Source organism: Liolophura sinensis, chromosome 7 (assembly GCF_032854445.1).
Source record: "Liolophura sinensis isolate JHLJ2023 chromosome 7, CUHK_Ljap_v2, whole genome shotgun sequence".
Classification (NCBI taxonomy): Eukaryota; Metazoa; Mollusca; class Polyplacophora; order Chitonida; family Chitonidae; genus Liolophura; species Liolophura sinensis.
The window spans coordinates 17,374,940-17,392,478 of NC_088301.1; the positions used below are offsets into that span (position 1 = coordinate 17,374,940).

General features: G+C 41.2%; 1 protein-coding gene across 2 annotated transcripts in view; it reads left to right on the forward strand.

Moving 5' to 3' along the window:
• LOC135469687 (scavenger receptor class F member 2-like) overlaps nt 1–17,539 on the forward strand; it is a 125,965-nt gene that overhangs the window by 53,839 nt on the left and 54,587 nt on the right. The window lies entirely within an intron of this gene.

Genomic DNA, 17,539 nt, shown 5'->3' on the forward strand with positions numbered 1-17,539 from the left:
GAGATAGCACTGATTTTAGAATTGACAGGTTTTACCTGACCCTGTCCGACAACATGCCCTAGATATGTGACAAAAGCACAACCAAACTCACACTTGGCCAAATTTACTGTAAGATTGGCTTGGGACAGTCTCGCAAATAATGCCTCCATGATATTTAAATGTTCCTCCCAAGTGTCACTGAATATAATTACATCGTCGATGTAAACACGACACCCTTTAAGGCCTGACGTAACGTTGTTCACAAGTCGTTGAAAGGTGGCAGGGCTGTTCTTCATCCCAAAGGGCATGACTTTGTACTGGTATAAACCATCTGGGGTAGCAAACGCTGACACCTCACGAGCGCGCTGCGTGAGCGGTACTTGCCAAAATCCTTTCAATAGGTCAAACTTGGAGACAACGTTGGACTTTCCCACGGCATCAATACAGTCGTCGATCCTTGGAATGGGAAAGTTGTCTGCTTTAGTGACGGCATTCACTTTGCGATAGTCTGTACACATACGGTACGTCCCATCTGGTTTTGGCACAAGAATACAAGGTGAACTCCAGTTACTGTTACTGGGCTCGACCAGATCATTTTCCAGTAAATACTGAACTTCTTTCCTCAAGTATTCAGTTTTAGTTGGGTTCAGTCTGTATGGGTGTTGTTTAATCGGCTTGGAATCTCCAACTTCAACATCATGGTAGATGGATTCAGTCCTGGTTGGAACATCAGGGAACAAATGTTCATATCGACGAACCAAATCCTTCAACTGCTGGCGTTGCTGATATTCCAGATGACCCAACACAGAATCAATGTTCACAAGAATACTTGAATTCTGGAGTTTGGCTGACCGGAACCTTAAGTCAAAATCTTGATCATCCCTAACAGCTGAATCAGGGCATAAGTTAGAGGTAACAACTCCACTAGGATGTACAACATTGAGATCAGTGCTATCTCTGTCTACATATGGCTTTAACATGTTAATGTGACAAAGTTGTCTAGATTTGCGCCGATCAGGAGTGAAAATAATATAATTAAGATCACTTAGCCTCTTGTCTACTACATAAGGTCCAAAATAACGAGCTTCAAGTGGCTTACCACTAACTGGAAGTAAGGCCAGTACCTTCTGACCAACTTCAAATCTGCGTCTTACAGTTTCTTTGTCATACTTAGTTTTCATACTCTTCTGAGAAGCTGTAAGATTCTCTCTGGCTAACTCACATACTCTGTTGAGCTTAGTACGAAAACTTGACACATACTGTAATAAGTTAACATTGTCACTATCACCAGACACAAACTTTTCCTTGAACAACTGTAGTGGACCACGCACAGTATGGCCAAACACAAGCTCAAATGGACTAAATCCAAGTGACTCTTGTACAGACTCTCTTACAGCAAACATTAACAAAGGTACACCCTCGTCCCAATCTTTCCCTGTCTCAAAGCAGTAAGTTCTTATCATACTTTTCAGTGTCTGATGGAATCTCTCTAGTGCTCCTTGACTTTGTGGGTGATAAGCTGAGGACTTATACTGGCTAATACCTAGCTCATGCATAACTTGTTGGAACACACCAGACATGAAATTTGAACCTTGGTCTGACTGTACTGACTTAGGCAGACCAAACATGGTGAAGAACTTAACTAAAGCCTTAATTACAGTCTTGGCAGTAATATTCCTTAGTGGAATTGCCTCAGGGAAACGAGTTAAAGTACACATTATGGTTAACATATACTGATTTCCAGACTTTGTCTTAGGTAGCGGACCAACACAATCTATTAAGATTCTACTGAATGGCTCACCAATTGCAGGAACAGGCCTCAAGGCTGCCTTGGGGATTGTCTGGTTAGGTTTCCCCACTAACTGACATGCATGACAAGACCTGCAAAATTCAGTAACATCTTTCCTTATTCCTGGCCAATAAAAATGACTGAGAATCTTATGATAGGTCTTATTAACACCTAAATGACCTGCTAACGGCGTTTCATGCGCTATAGTCAGTATGTCTTTACGATAAGACTTGGGCACAACTACCTGATGCTTAACTGCCCATTCATCCTCCAACGAAACATCGGGAGGCCTCCACTGCTGCATCAATATGCCAGACTTGACATAGTAGTAGCATGGGTCAGGTAAAGATTCACCATCTTTAGCTGCATCATTAAACAAGCAAGAAATACTTGGATCACTGTGTTGTTCAGCAATCAACTCAGTCCTACAAAATGGCTGATCATCACTAACAGAATTAGTATCTACTTCCTGCTGGCTGTCTAATTTGGAAGAATCACCATCCAACATGTTGTTGAGAAAAGTCTCACTCAAATCAACAGTACTACCCTGGTCTGTACTGACTTTTCTAGACATAGCTCTTGTAACAACACAGGAAGGATATAAACCCGCTATCTCGCTTTCAACTGGCTCTGTGACTGAATTCAGAGAAGGCTTATCAACCATTAAGGGATCAACAGTAACTTTATCATGCGCTAAGTCATTTCCCAACAACAAATGAATACCCTCAAAAGGTAATGAAGACTTAATGCCTACCCTGACAGGTCCAGATATCAAATCTGATGACAAATAAATATCATGAAGGGGAACACTGACAAAGTCACTAGACTCTACACCTCTAATAAGGGCACGAACCCCAGAGTATGACTCTTCAGAAAAGGGCAGAGTATTCATCAACAACAGAGACTGAGATGCCCCAGTATCCCTTAATATCTTTATAGGGGTAGCACAAGACATGTCGCTTCTAAGCGACACTGAACCAGAATTGATAAACGGAGCGAAGCTATCCATAGAGCATTTGGGAATCTTATCCAATCCCGTATCAGCTAACTCAGATCTGCTTTTAACTGCTGACGTAACTTCCGGCAATGTTTTGTGCATTGCAACACAAAGACCTGTGGGCTTAGACTCATTCTGAGCTTCCCGTCTCCTTTTCAACGTGTAACATTCACTCATCACGTGACCTACCCGCTTGCAAAAATTACAAGTGACCCTATTTCGAGGACTACCATTCCAATCTGAACTACGTGAACCATGAGCTGTAGAACCATTGGAGCCTGGTGTAGAACTCTTCTGTGTAGAGCTACCTCTACCTGTTGCATGTGACTGGGTATTTCTACGTGTAAATGAATTAAATGGCTTACCCGTGTATGTAACCTTATGTGTCAAGGAATAATCATCAGCTAAACTGGCTGCCTCTTCAAGTGTACTCGCCTTCTGCTCATCAACGAAACCTTTACATCATTATGAATACAACGCTTGAACTCTTCTACCAGCACAAGCTGACGCAAACTTTCAAAATCCTTGCCTATTTTCTTGGCTATACACCAGCGATCAAACAACTGCTCCTTAGCTCGACCAAACTCAACGTATGTCTGATCTCTACCTTTTTCACAGTTACGAAATTTCTGGCGGTAAGCTTCAGGCACCAATTCATAACCCTTCAAAATTACCTCTTTCACATAGTCATAATTGGAAGCAGTCTCTACACTTAACTGAGTGTAAATTTCCCTGGCCTTTCCAATTAGCACACTCTGTAATAACATAGTCCAGAACTCTTTAGGCCACTTCAAGCTATTTGCAATTTTCTCAAAATGCAGAAAATACTTATCCACCTCTTTTTCCTGAAAGGATGGAACTAACCGAATGTATTTGGTCACATCAAATCCGGAATCCTGTCTACCGGAAGGACCCGGTTTCTCATCTCTCTCTAATTCTAACTTTTTCATTTGGAACTCCAATTCTCTTTCCCTCTCTCTTTCTTGCCTCTCTCTCTCCTCTCTCTGCACTTCCCTCTCTCTTTCCTCTCTCTGCACTTCCCTCTCTCTTTCCTCTCTCTGCATTTTCAACTTTTCTAACTGTATCTCATGTTCCCTCTCTTTCTCTTGCCTCTCTCTCTTATGTTCCCTCTCTTTCTCTCTTTCCTCTTTCTCCAATCTCAACTTTAACTCAAACTGCTTGAACTTTAGCTCAGCATCAGACTGACCCTCGAACTCATAATCAGATAATGCAGAACTATCAAACTTGCCTATCTCCACTAAATGTTTCAACAAAGTATGCTGCATATCTCTTTTCCTCCATGACGACTTTATGGACAAACCTAAAAATGTCCCTAACTTAACCAAGTCTTCCTTCTTTAAACTCTCAAAAACATCCTGATCGGGCGCATTAACAAACTGTTTAGGATCAAAATCTCCCATTGTAAATATTTAGCCACTGAATCATTCACCGTTAAAATTAAGCAATCGCTTCTCACTTGTGTTTAACTTCAAATATCCGGTGCAAAACACAAAGGAAACAATCAGTTCCCGGACAAGCCCCCAATTTCTGTTACGGTATTGAAAACAGCAACAGAAAACAGACTCAGTGACTCAATATTACAATGTAAACAATGCTTTATATATATAAAATGAGACGTACAGTTTTACAGACAGTTAAACAACAACAACTACAACAACAACATACACATCAGTATTACCGGTCTTTACAAGTTTCCAGTTCACCTTTGCATCCCAAGGAATGTATTCCAGGAAATCCAACGTAAAGACCATGGGATAAACACACAATTCACAAATTATCCTAGACAGGTACTTCGCCAGATTAGCGAACACGAACACAGTACACAGGTTACACAGAACTGGAACAGTCAAGCCTTTGAATGACGTCACACCCGCAGAGCACAACACAGGGTAAATACAGGCATGGGGGTATAATCCACTTCAGATCAGTCACAGCTCCCGCAGAAGCTCACAAACGAGCCGTTCAGAGACGTAGAGTAATGTCACCTTGTGGCAGAACGAACGTCCTTTACAAAACTGAAAACTTCAGTTTAGAGTCCTTGACAACCTTGTCGGTCAGGTGAGGTCAGCGTGTTAAACAAATTACACAGTCCACACTGTATAATCATAATAAAGATCCGAACACCAATAAACGTGACTTCCGCAGAAATTCACATAAACCAGACTTCAGTACTACTGTGGTACACAAACGGTGCCGGCATAAAAATCTGTCCTCCCAAATGAAACTGGCATCACCAGCTCATATAAACAAAATGGACTCGATACGAGAGCGTCGCACACTCTCCTGGCTCCCAGTGGATGCAGCAAAAATACCTCCACTCTGCACAGAAAACACGGCTTATATACGTGCCAGGTGGATTCAACTATTCTTAGACACAGAATTAACAGCCAATGAACATCCAGTTAAATAAACAGAGCATTGAACAAGGTGCTTTCGGCCAGTTCCGCACTGTACATATATAACAGGGCCTGTTATGCTTATAACATATAACACAAAGGTCCGCAGACTAACAGTACATGAAGACGTTGAATAGTCATTACATAACACCCCCACCCTTCAGGGAAAGAAAGTTTTGCATAAAACTTTCTTTAACATATTCATAATTATGAATAATAATAACGTTTACCACAGTCTTTAAAAACAAAGCTGCAGAAAACCAACTAGACACGTGACAAACAATCAGCAATCACATTATCTTTCCCTTTTATGTGTCTAATCTCTAGATTAAATTCTTGCAAAAGCAAACTCCACCGTAACAATCTTCGGTTTTTACCTTTTAGTTTGTGCAAGAAGGTTAAGGGATTGTGATCTGTATACACAACAATGGGGTAACTTGAGGAAGTCACATATACTTCAAAATGCTGTAATGCTAGAATCAAGGACAGACACTCCTTTTCTATTGTCGAATAATTTCTCTGGCACTTGTCAAATTTGCGAGAAAAAAAACATACAGGGTGATCAACGTGATCTGTTTTATTTTCTTGTAACAAAACTGCCCCAGCAGATATATCACTAGCATCAACAGCTAGCTTAAATGGTAAATTAAAATCAGGTGCTACAAGTATGGGGCTGCTGCTTAGCATGGCCTTTAATCTATCAAAAGATCTCTGACACTCAATGGACCACAAGAATTTAGCACCTTTCTTTAACAGCTGAGTTAATGGCTCACTAACAAATGAAAAGTTCCTACAGAACTTTCGATAATAACCTGCCATGCCCAAGAAACGCTTTAACTCTCTCTTACAACTTGGCACTGGAAAACAAGAGATAGCACTGATTTTAGAATTGACAGGTTTTACCTGACCCTGTCCGACAACATGCCCTAGATATGTGACAAAAGCACAACCAAACTCACACTTGGCCAAATTTACTGTAAGATTGGCTTGGGACAGTCTCGCAAATAATGCCTCCATGATATTTAAATGTTCCTCCCAAGTGTCACTGAATATAATTACATCGTCGATGTAAACACGACACCCTTTAAGGCCTGACGTAACGTTGTTCACAAGTCGTTGAAAGGTGGCAGGGCTGTTCTTCATCCCAAAGGGCATGACTTTGTACTGGTATAAACCATCTGGGGTAGCAAACGCTGACACCTCACGAGCGCGCTGCGTGAGCGGTACTTGCCAAAATCCTTTCAATAGGTCAAACTTGGAGACAACGTTGGACTTTCCCACGGCATCAATACAGTCGTCGATCCTTGGAATGGGAAAGTTGTCTGCTTTAGTGACGGCATTCACTTTGCGATAGTCTGTACACATACGGTACGTCCCATCTGGTTTTGGCACAAGAATACAAGGTGAACTCCAGTTACTGTTACTGGGCTCGACCAGATCATTTTCCAGTAAATACTGAACTTCTTTCCTCAAGTATTCAGTTTTAGTTGGGTTCAGTCTGTATGGGTGTTGTTTAATCGGCTTGGAATCTCCAACTTCAACATCATGGTAGATGGATTCAGTCCTGGTTGGAACATCAGGGAACAAATGTTCATATCGACGAACCAAATCCTTCAACTGCTGGCGTTGCTGATATTCCAGATGACCCAACACAGAATCAATGTTCACAAGAATACTTGAATTCTGGAGTTTGGCTGACCGGAACCTTAAGTCAAAATCTTGATCATCCCTAACAGCTGAATCAGGGCATAAGTTAGAGGTAACAACTCCACTAGGATGTACAACATTGAGATCAGTGCTATCTCTGTCTACATATGGCTTTAACATGTTAATGTGACAAAGTTGTCTAGATTTGCGCCGATCAGGAGTGAAAATAATATAATTAAGATCACTTAGCCTCTTGTCTACTACATAAGGTCCAAAATAACGAGCTTCAAGTGGCTTACCACTAACTGGAAGTAAGGCCAGTACCTTCTGACCAACTTCAAATCTGCGTCTTACAGTTTCTTTGTCATACTTAGTTTTCATACTCTTCTGAGAAGCTGTAAGATTCTCTCTGGCTAACTCACATACTCTGTTGAGCTTAGTACGAAAACTTGACACATACTGTAATAAGTTAACATTGTCACTATCACCAGACACAAACTTTTCCTTGAACAACTGTAGTGGACCACGCACAGTATGGCCAAACACAAGCTCAAATGGACTAAATCCAAGTGACTCTTGTACAGACTCTCTTACAGCAAACATTAACAAAGGTACACCCTCGTCCCAATCTTTCCCTGTCTCAAAGCAGTAAGTTCTTATCATACTTTTCAGTGTCTGATGGAATCTCTCTAGTGCTCCTTGACTTTGTGGGTGATAAGCTGAGGACTTATACTGGCTAATACCTAGCTCATGCATAACTTGTTGGAACACACCAGACATGAAATTTGAACCTTGGTCTGACTGTACTGACTTAGGCAGACCAAACATGGTGAAGAACTTAACTAAAGCCTTAATTACAGTCTTGGCAGTAATATTCCTTAGTGGAATTGCCTCAGGGAAACGAGTTAAAGTACACATTATGGTTAACATATACTGATTTCCAGACTTTGTCTTAGGTAGCGGACCAACACAATCTATTAAGATTCTACTGAATGGCTCACCAATTGCAGGAACAGGCCTCAAGGCTGCCTTGGGGGTTGTCTGGTTAGGTTTCCCCACTAACTGACATGCATGACAAGACCTGCAAAATTCAGTAACATCTTTCCTTATTCCTGGCCAATAAAAATGACTGAGAATCTTATGATAGGTCTTATTAACACCTAAATGACCTGCTAACGGCGTTTCATGCGCTATAGTCAGTATGTCTTTACGATAAGACTTGGGCACAACTACCTGATGCTTAACTGCCCATTCATCCTCCAACGAAACATCGGGAGGCCTCCACTGCTGCATCAATATGCCAGACTTGACATAGTAGTAGCATGGGTCAGGTAAAGATTCACCATCTTTAGCTGCATCATTAAACAAGCAAGAAATACTTGGATCACTGTGTTGTTCAGCAATCAACTCAGTCCTACAAAATGGCTGATCATCACTAACAGAATTAGTATCTACTTCCTGCTGGCTGTCTAATTTGGAAGAATCACCATCCAACATGTTGTTGAGAAAAGTCTCACTCAAATCAACAGTACTACCCTGGTCTGTACTGACTTTTCTAGACATAGCTCTTGTAACAACACAGGAAGGATATAAACCCGCTATCTCGCTTTCAACTGGCTCTGTGACTGAATTCAGAGAAGGCTTATCAACCATTAAGGGATCAACAGTAACTTTATCATGCGCTAAGTCATTTCCCAACAACAAATGAATACCCTCAAAAGGTAATGAAGACTTAATGCCTACCCTGACAGGTCCAGATATCAAATCTGATGACAAATAAATATCATGAAGGGGAACACTGACAAAGTCACTAGACTCTACACCTCTAATAAGGGCACGAACCCCAGAGTATGACTCTTCAGAAAAGGGCAGAGTATTCATCAACAACAGAGACTGAGATGCCCCAGTATCCCTTAATATCTTTATAGGGGTAGCACAAGACATGTCGCTTCTAAGCGACACTGAACCAGAATTGATAAACGGAGCGAAGCTATCCATAGAGCATTTGGGAATCTTATCCAATCCCGTATCAGCTAACTCAGATCTGCTTTTAACTGCTGACGTAACTTCCGGCAATGTTTTGTGCATTGCAACACAAAGACCTGTGGGCTTAGACTCATTCTGAGCTTCCCGTCTCCTTTTCAACGTGTAACATTCACTCATCACGTGACCTACCCGCTTGCAAAAATTACAAGTGACCCTATTTCGAGGACTACCATTCCAATCTGAACTACGTGAACCATGAGCTGTAGAACCATTGGAGCCTGGTGTAGAACTCTTCTGTGTAGAGCTACCTCTACCTGTTGCATGTGACTGGGTATTTCTACGTGTAAATGAATTAAATGGCTTACCCGTGTATGTAACCTTATGTGTCAAGGAATAATCATCAGCTAAACTGGCTGCCTCTTCAAGTGTACTCGCCTTCTGCTCATCAACGAAACCTTTACATCATTATGAATACAACGCTTGAACTCTTCTACCAGCACAAGCTGACGCAAACTTTCAAAATCCTTGCCTATTTTCTTGGCTATACACCAGCGATCAAACAACTGCTCCTTAGCTCGACCAAACTCAACGTATGTCTGATCTCTACCTTTTTCACAGTTACGAAATTTCTGGCGGTAAGCTTCAGGCACCAATTCATAACCCTTCAAAATTACCTCTTTCACATAGTCATAATTGGAAGCAGTCTCTACACTTAACTGAGTGTAAATTTCCCTGGCCTTTCCAATTAGCACACTCTGTAATAACATAGTCCAGAACTCTTTAGGCCACTTCAAGCTATTTGCAATTTTCTCAAAATGCAGAAAATACTTATCCACCTCTTTTTCCTGAAAGGATGGAACTAACCGAATGTATTTGGTCACATCAAATCCGGAATCCTGTCTACCGGAAGGACCCGGTTTCTCATCTCTCTCTAATTCTAACTTTTTCATTTGGAACTCCAATTCTCTTTCCCTCTCTCTTTCTTGCCTCTCTCTCTCCTCTCTCTGCACTTCCCTCTCTCTTTCCTCTCTCTGCACTTCCCTCTCTCTTTCCTCTCTCTGCATTTTCAACTTTTCTAACTGTATCTCATGTTCCCTCTCTTTCTCTTGCCTCTCTCTCTTATGTTCCCTCTCTTTCTCTCTTTCCTCTTTCTCCAATCTCAACTTTAACTCAAACTGCTTGAACTTTAGCTCAGCATCAGACTGACCCTCGAACTCATAATCAGATAATGCAGAACTATCAAACTTGCCTATCTCCACTAAATGTTTCAACAAAGTATGCTGCATATCTCTTTTCCTCCATGACGACTTTATGGACAAACCTAAAAATGTCCCTAACTTAACCAAGTCTTCCTTCTTTAAACTCTCAAAAACATCCTGATCGGGCGCATTAACAAACTGTTTAGGATCAAAATCTCCCATTGTAAATATTTAGCCACTGAATCATTCACCGTTAAAATTAAGCAATCGCTTCTCACTTGTGTTTAACTTCAAATATCCGGTGCAAAACACAAAGGAAACAATCAGTTCCCGGACAAGCCCCCAATTTCTGTTACGGTATTGAAAACAGCAACAGAAAACAGACTCAGTGACTCAATATTACAATGTAAACAATGCTTTATATATATAAAATGAGACGTACAGTTTTACAGACAGTTAAACAACAACAACTACAACAACAACATACACATCAGTATTACCGGTCTTTACAAGTTTCCAGTTCACCTTTGCATCCCAAGGAATGTATTCCAGGAAATCCAACGTAAAGACCATGGGATAAACACACAATTCACAAATTATCCTAGACAGGTACTTCGCCAGATTAGCGAACACGAACACAGTACACAGGTTACACAGAACTGGAACAGTCAAGCCTTTGAATGACGTCACACCCGCAGAGCACAACACAGGGTAAATACAGGCATGGGGGTATAATCCACTTCAGATCAGTCACAGCTCCCGCAGAAGCTCACAAACGAGCCGTTCAGAGACGTAGAGTAATGTCACCTTGTGGCAGAACGAACGTCCTTTACAAAACTGAAAACTTCAGTTTAGAGTCCTTGACAACCTTGTCGGTCAGGTGAGGTCAGCGTGTTAAACAAATTACACAGTCCACACTGTATAATCATAATAAAGATCCGAACACCAATAAACGTGACTTCCGCAGAAATTCACATAAACCAGACTTCAGTACTACTGTGGTACACAAACGGTGCCGGCATAAAAATCTGTCCTCCCAAATGAAACTGGCATCACCAGCTCATATAAACAAAATGGACTCGATACGAGAGCGTCGCACACTCTCCTGGCTCCCAGTGGATGCAGCAAAAATACCTCCACTCTGCACAGAAAACACGGCTTATATACGTGCCAGGTGGATTCAACTATTCTTAGACACAGAATTAACAGCCAATGAACATCCAGTTAAATAAACAGAGCATTGAACAAGGTGCTTTCGGCCAGTTCCGCACTGTACATATATAACAGGGCCTGTTATGCTTATAACATATAACACAAAGGTCCGCAGACTAACAGTACATGAAGACGTTGAATAGTCATTACATAACACCCCCACCCTTCAGGGAAAGAAAGTTTTGCATAAAACTTTCTTTAACATATTCATAATTATGAATAATAATAACGTTTACCACAGTCTTTAAAAACAAAGCTGCAGAAAACCAACTAGACACGTGACAAACAATCAGCAATCACATTATCTTTCCCTTTTATGTGTCTAATCTCTAGATTAAATTCTTGCAAAAGCAAACTCCACCGTAACAATCTTCGGTTTTTACCTTTTAGTTTGTGCAAGAAGGTTAAGGGATTGTGATCTGTATACACAACAATGGGGTAACTTGAGGAAGTCACATATACTTCAAAATGCTGTAATGCTAGAATCAAGGACAGACACTCCTTTTCTATTGTCGAATAATTTCTCTGGCACTTGTCAAATTTGCGAGAAAAAAAACATACAGGGTGATCAACGTGATCTGTTTTATTTTCTTGTAACAAAACTGCCCCAGCAGATATATCACTAGCATCAACAGCTAGCTTAAATGGTAAATTAAAATCAGGTGCTACAAGTATGGGGCTGCTGCTTAGCATGGCCTTTAATCTATCAAAAGATCTCTGACACTCAATGGACCACAAGAATTTAGCACCTTTCTTTAACAGCTGAGTTAATGGCTCACTAACAAATGAAAAGTTCCTACAGAACTTTCGATAATAACCTGCCATGCCCAAGAAACGCTTTAACTCTCTCTTACAACTTGGCACTGGAAAACAAGAGATAGCACTGATTTTAGAATTGACAGGTTTTACCTGACCCTGTCCGACAACATGCCCTAGATATGTGACAAAAGCACAACCAAACTCACACTTGGCCAAATTTACTGTAAGATTGGCTTGGGACAGTCTCGCAAATAATGCCTCCATGATATTTAAATGTTCCTCCCAAGTGTCACTGAATATAATTACATCGTCGATGTAAACACGACACCCTTTAAGGCCTGACGTAACGTTGTTCACAAGTCGTTGAAAGGTGGCAGGGCTGTTCTTCATCCCAAAGGGCATGACTTTGTACTGGTATAAACCATCTGGGGTAGCAAACGCTGACACCTCACGAGCGCGCTGCGTGAGCGGTACTTGCCAAAATCCTTTCAATAGGTCAAACTTGGAGACAACGTTGGACTTTCCCACGGCATCAATACAGTCGTCGATCCTTGGAATGGGAAAGTTGTCTGCTTTAGTGACGGCATTCACTTTGCGATAGTCTGTACACATACGGTACGTCCCATCTGGTTTTGGCACAAGAATACAAGGTGAACTCCAGTTACTGTTACTGGGCTCGACCAGATCATTTTCCAGTAAATACTGAACTTCTTTCCTCAAGTATTCAGTTTTAGTTGGGTTCAGTCTGTATGGGTGTTGTTTAATCGGCTTGGAATCTCCAACTTCAACATCATGGTAGATGGATTCAGTCCTGGTTGGAACATCAGGGAACAAATGTTCATATCGACGAACCAAATCCTTCAACTGCTGGCGTTGCTGATATTCCAGATGACCCAACACAGAATCAATGTTCACAAGAATACTTGAATTCTGGAGTTTGGCTGACCGGAACCTTAAGTCAAAATCTTGATCATCCCTAACAGCTGAATCAGGGCATAAGTTAGAGGTAACAACTCCACTAGGATGTACAACATTGAGATCAGTGCTATCTCTGTCTACATATGGCTTTAACATGTTAATGTGACAAAGTTGTCTAGATTTGCGCCGATCAGGAGTGAAAATAATATAATTAAGATCACTTAGCCTCTTGTCTACTACATAAGGTCCAAAATAACGAGCTTCAAGTGGCTTACCACTAACTGGAAGTAAGGCCAGTACCTTCTGACCAACTTCAAATCTGCGTCTTACAGTTTCTTTGTCATACTTAGTTTTCATACTCTTCTGAGAAGCTGTAAGATTCTCTCTGGCTAACTCACATACTCTGTTGAGCTTAGTACGAAAACTTGACACATACTGTAATAAGTTAACATTGTCACTATCACCAGACACAAACTTTTCCTTGAACAACTGTAGTGGACCACGCACAGTATGGCCAAACACAAGCTCAAATGGACTAAATCCAAGTGACTCTTGTACAGACTCTCTTACAGCAAACATTAACAAAGGTACACCCTCGTCCCAATCTTTCCCTGTCTCAAAGCAGTAAGTTCTTATCATACTTTTCAGTGTCTGATGGAATCTCTCTAGTGCTCCTTGACTTTGTGGGTGATAAGCTGAGGACTTATACTGGCTAATACCTAGCTCATGCATAACTTGTTGGAACACACCAGACATGAAATTTGAACCTTGGTCTGACTGTACTGACTTAGGCAGACCAAACATGGTGAAGAACTTAACTAAAGCCTTAATTACAGTCTTGGCAGTAATATTCCTTAGTGGAATTGCCTCAGGGAAACGAGTTAAAGTACACATTATGGTTAACATATACTGATTTCCAGACTTTGTCTTAGGTAGCGGACCAACACAATCTATTAAGATTCTACTGAATGGCTCACCAATTGCAGGAACAGGCCTCAAGGCTGCCTTGGGGGTTGTCTGGTTAGGTTTCCCCACTAACTGACATGCATGACAAGACCTGCAAAATTCAGTAACATCTTTTCTTATTCCTGGCCAATAAAAATGACTGAGAATCTTATGATAGGTCTTATTAACACCTAAATGACCTGCTAACGGCGTTTCATGCGCTATAGTCAGTATGTCTTTACGATAAGACTTGGGCACAACTACCTGATGCTTAACTGCCCATTCATCCTCCAACGAAACATCGGGAGGCCTCCACTGCTGCATCAATATGCCAGACTTGACATAGTAGTAGCATGGGTCAGGTAAAGATTCACCATCTTTAGCTGCATCATTAAACAAGCAAGAAATACTTGGATCACTGTGTTGTTCAGCAATCAACTCAGTCCTACAAAATGGCTGATCATCACTAACAGAATTAGTATCTACTTCCTGCTGGCTGTCTAATTTGGAAGAATCACCATCCAACATGTTGTTGAGAAAAGTCTCACTCAAATCAACAGTACTACCCTGGTCTGTACTGACTTTTCTAGACATAGCTCTTGTAACAACACAGGAAGGATATAAACCCGCTATCTCGCTTTCAACTGGCTCTGTGACTGAATTCAGAGAAGGCTTATCAACCATTAAGGGATCAACAGTAACTTTATCATGCGCTAAGTCATTTCCCAACAACAAATGAATACCCTCAAAAGGTAATGAAGACTTAATGCCTACCCTGACAGGTCCAGATATCAAATCTGATGACAAATAAATATCATGAAGGGGAACACTGACAAAGTCACTAGACTCTACACCTCTAATAAGGGCACGAACCCCAGAGTATGACTCTTCAGAAAAGGGCATAGTATTCATCAACAACAGAGACTGAGATGCCCCAGTATCCCTTAATATCTTTATAGGGGTAGCACAAGACATGTCGCTTCTAAGCGACACTGAACCAGAATTGATAAACGGAGCGAAGCTATCCATAGAGCATTTGGGAATCTTATCCAATCCCGTATCAGCTAACTCAGATCTGCTTTTAACTGCTGACGTAACTTCCGGCAATGTTTTGTGCATTGCAACACAAAGACCTGTGGGCTTAGACTCATTCTGAGCTTCCCGTCTCCTTTTCAACGTGTAACATTCACTCATCACGTGACCTACCCGCTTGCAAAAATTACAAGTGACCCTATTTCGAGGACTACCATTCCAATCTGAACTACGTGAACCATGAGCTGTAGAACCATTGGAGCCTGGTGTAGAACTCTTCTGTGTAGAGCTACCTCTACCTGTTGCATGTGACTGGGTATTTCTACGTGTAAATGAATTAAATGGCTTACCCGTGTATGTAACCTTATGTGTCAAGGAATAATCATCAGCTAAACTGGCTGCCTCTTCAAGTGTACTCGCCTTCTGCTCATCAACGAACACCTTTACATCATTATGAATACAACGCTTGAACTCTTCTACCAGCACAAGCTGACGCAAACTTTCAAAATCCTTGCCTATTTTCTTGGCTATACACCAGCGATCAAACAACTGCTCCTTAGCTCGACCAAACTCAACGTATGTCTGATCTCTACCTTTTTCACAGTTACGAAATTTCTGGCGGTAAGCTTCAGGCACCAATTCATAACCCTTCAAAATTACCTCTTTCACATAGTCATAATTGGAAGCAGTCTCTACACTTAACTGAGTGTAAATTTCCCTGGCCTTTCCAATTAGCACACTCTGTAATAACATAGTCCAGAACTCTTTAGGCCACTTCAAGCTATTTGCAATTTTCTCAAAATGCAGAAAATACTTATCCACCTCTTTTTCCTGAAAGGATGGAACTAACCGAATGTATTTGGTCACATCAAATCCGGAATCCTGTCTACCGGAAGGACCCGGTTTCTCATCTCTCTCTAATTCTAACTTTTTCATTTGGAACTCCAATTCTCTTTCCCTCTCTCTTTCTTGCCTCTCTCTCTCCTCTCTCTGCACTTCCCTCTCTCTTTCCTCTCTCTGCACTTCCCTCTCTCTTTCCTCTCTCTGCATTTTCAACTTTTCTAACTGTATCTCATGTTCCCTCTCTTTCTCTTGCCTCTCTCTCTTATGTTCCCTCTCTTTCTCTCTTTCCTCTTTCTCCAATCTCAACTTTAACTCAAACTGCTTGAACTTTAGCTCAGCATCAGACTGACCCTCGAACTCATAATCAGATAATGCAGAACTATCAAACTTGCCTATCTCCACTAAATGTTTCAACAAAGTATGCTGCATATCTCTTTTCCTCCATGACGACTTTATGGACAAACCTAAAAATGTCCCTAACTTAACCAAGTCTTCCTTCTTTAAACTCTCAAAAACATCCTGATCGGGCGCATTAACAAACTGTTTAGGATCAAAATCTCCCATTGTAAATATTTAGCCACTGAATCATTCACCGTTAAAATTAAGCAATCGCTTCTCACTTGTGTTTAACTTCAAATATCCGGTGCAAAACACAAAGGAAACAATCAGTTCCCGGACAAGCCCCCAATTTCTGTTACGGTATTGAAAACAGCAACAGAAAACAGACTCAGTGACTCAATATTACAATGTAAACAATGCTTTATATATATAAAATGAGACGTACAGTTTTACAGACAGTTAAACAACAACAACTACAACAACAACATACACATCAGTATTACCGGTCTTTACAAGTTTCCAGTTCACCTTTGCATCCCAAGGAATGTATTCCAGGAAATCCAACGTAAAGACCATGGGATAAACACACAATTCACAAATTATCCTAGACAGGTACTTCGCCAGATTAGCGAACACGAACACAGTACACAGGTTACACAGAACTGGAACAGTCAAGCCTTTGAATGACGTCACACCCGCAGAGCACAACACAGGGTAAATACAGGAATGGGGGTATAATCCACTTCAGATCAGTCACAGCTCCCGCAGAAGCTCACAAACGAGCCGTTCAGAGACGTAGAGTAATGTCACCTTGTGGCAGAACGAACGTCCTTTACAAAACTGAAAACTTCAGTTTAGAGTCCTTGACAACCTTGTCGGTCAGGTGAGGTCAGCGTGTTAAACAAATTACACAGTCCACACTGTATAATCATAATAAAGATCCGAACACCAATAAACGTGACTTCCGCAGAAATTCACATAAACCAGACTTCAGTACTACTGTGGTACACAAACGGTGCCGGCATAAAAATCTGTCCTCCCAAATGAAACTGGCATCACCAGCTCATATAAACAAAATGGACTCGATACGAGAGCGTCGCACACTCTCCTGGCTCCCAGTGGATGCAGCAAAAATACCTCCACTCTGCACAGAAAACACGGCTTATATACGTGCCAGGTGGATTCAACTATTCTTAGACACAGAATTAACAGCCAATGAACATCCAGTTAAATAAACAGAGCATTGAACAAGGTGCTTTCGGCCAGGTCCGCACTGTACATATATAACAGGGCCTGTTATGCTTATAACATATAACACAAAGGTCCGCAGACTAACAGTACATGAAGACGTTAAATAGTCATACATAACAATCGTCCTGGTATCTATATTTGTGACCAAAACACCGCGCCGTATACGTCTAAATGAGTAAGGTACCAGTGTCCCATTTATTTCATCTGTGGGATACATGTCCAAACA